This window comes from Anopheles moucheti (genome assembly GCF_943734755.1).
Source record: "Anopheles moucheti chromosome X unlocalized genomic scaffold, idAnoMoucSN_F20_07 X_unloc_2, whole genome shotgun sequence".
Lineage (NCBI taxonomy): Eukaryota > Metazoa > Arthropoda > Insecta > Diptera > Culicidae > Anopheles > Anopheles moucheti.
The window spans coordinates 552,501-555,000 of NW_026453526.1; positions in this window are offsets into that span (position 1 = coordinate 552,501).

Consider the following 2,500-nt stretch of genomic DNA (forward strand, 5'->3'; position numbering starts at 1 on the left):
CGTTCTCAGTTATCCCTGTGTTCATGGTTTTCGTGTGCTTCCATAGGTTTGGTCCGTGTTTTTGAGTACTCTTGTCCATGATTTTCGTGTGCTTCTAGAGGTTTGGTCCGATTTTCAGTACTCTTGTCCATGCTTTCACATGCTCTGATAGGTAGGTTCGTTCTCAGTTATCCCTGTGTTCATGGTTTTCGTTTGCTTCGATTCGTTCACTCTATTACTCTTGTCTTTGGTTTTCGTTTGCTTCGATTCGTTCACTCCATTACTCTTGTCTGTGGTTTTTCGTTTGCTTCGATTCGTTCAGTCCATTACTCTTGTATGTGATTTTCGTTTGCTTCGATTCGTTCAGTCCATTACTCTTGTATGTGGTTTTCGTTTGCTTCGAGTCGTTCAGTCCATTACCCTTGTCTATGATTTTCGTTTGCTTCGAGTCGTTCAGTCCAATACTTACCCTTGTCTATGATTTTCGCTCTAAGCCCAGTCGCCCTGCGCTCTGGAAATCACATTCCAACTCTATCACCGATAGCGCTCACACCTTGGAAACCACATTTCACCCAGGGGACCTTAGGGTGGATTTTGAGCCTTTCGGGATTGCGAAACCATCATTTAACACTCTAAACTTAATTTCCGCAATCCCAGACGCACTTTCCATATGGTCTCCAAAAATGCGTGTGAGCTGACCTGGTCCCTTATAATAGGCAATGAACACGATTTTGGCAAAATATTTTTTTCAAAATTTTTTGACTCACCGGGTAAAATCGAATTTACTTGGGAAAAATGTTCTAGCAGGGGCCCTCCCATACAAATTTTTTTCTTCTCAAAAATGATTTTCGTTTCACTTTTCATACTCAGGGGAGTCTAAAATTGATGTTTTGAGTCACCATGAAAAAAAAATTTTTTTTGACCCTAGCTTGTGTCGCGACCCAAAAATCGACTCACTTGGGAAAAATGTTCTAGCAGGGGCCCTCCCATACAAAAATTTTTTCTTCTCAAAAATGATTTTCGTTTCACTTTTCATACTCAGGGGAGTCTAAAATTGATGTTTTGAGTCACGGTGAAAAAAAAAATTTTTTGACTTGAGCTTGTGTCGGCGACCCAAAATCGACGCACTTGGGAAAAATGTTCTAGCAGGGGCCCTCCCATACAAAAATTTTTTCTTCTCAAAAATGATTTTCGTTTCACTTTTCATACTCAGGGGAGTCTAAAATTGATGTTTTGAGTCACCGAGAAAAAAAAATTTTTTTGACCCGAGCTTGTGTCGGCGACCCAAAAATCGACGCACTTGGGAAAAATGTTCTAGCAGGGGCCCTCCCATACAAAAATTTTTTCTTCTCAAAAATGATTTTCGTTTCACTTTTCATACTCAGGGGAGTCTAAAATTGATGTTTTGAGTCACCGAGAAAAAAAAATTTTTTTGACCCGAGCTTGTGTCGGCGACCCAAAAATCGACGCACTTGGGAAATATGTTCTAGCAGGGGCCCTCCCATACAAAAATTTTTTCTTCTCAAAAATGATTTTCGTTTCACTTTTCATACTCAGGGGAGTCTAAAATTGATGTTTTGAGTCACGGTGAAAAAAAAAATTTTTTGACCCGAGCTTGTGTCGGCGACCCAAAATCGACGCACTTGGGAAAAATGTTCTAGCAGGGGCCCTCCCATACAAATTTTTTTCTTCTCAAAAATGATTTTCGTTTCACTTTTCATACTCAGGGGAGTCTAAAATTGATGTTTTGAGTCACCATGAAAAAAAAATTTTTTTTGACCCTAGCTTGTGTCGCGACCCAAAAATCGACTCACTTGGGAAAAATGTTCTAGCAGGGGCCCTCCCATACAAAAATTTTTTCTTCTCAAAAATGATTTTCGTTTCACTTTTCATACTCAGGGGAGTCTAAAATTGATGTTTTGAGTCACGGTGAAAAAAAAAATTTTTTGACCCGAGCTTGTGTCGGCGACCCAAAATCGACGCACTTGGGAAAAATGTTCTAGCAGGGGCCCTCCCATACAAAAATTTTTTCTTCTCAAAAATGATTTTCGTTTCACTTTTCATACTCAGGGGAGTCTAAAATTGATGTTTTGAGTCACCGTGAAAAAAAAATTTTTTTGACCCGAGCTTGTGTCGGCGACCCAAAATCGACGCACTTGGGAAAAATGTTCTAGCAGGGGCCCTCCCATACAAAAATTTTTTCTTCTCAAAAATGATTTTCGTTTCACTTTTCATACTCAGGGGAGTCTAAAATTGATGTTTTGAGTCACCGAGAAAAAAAAATTTTTTTGACCCGAGCTTGTGTCGGCGACCCAAAAATCGACGCACTTGGGAAAAATGTTCTAGCAGGGGCCCTCCCATACAAAAATTTTTTCTTCTCAAAAATGATTTTCGTTTCACTTTTCATACTCAGGGGAGTCTAAAATTGATGTTTTGAGTCACCGAGAAAAAAAAATTTTTTTGACCCGAGCTTGTGTCGGCGACCCAAAAATCGACGCACTTGGGAAATATGTTCTAGCAG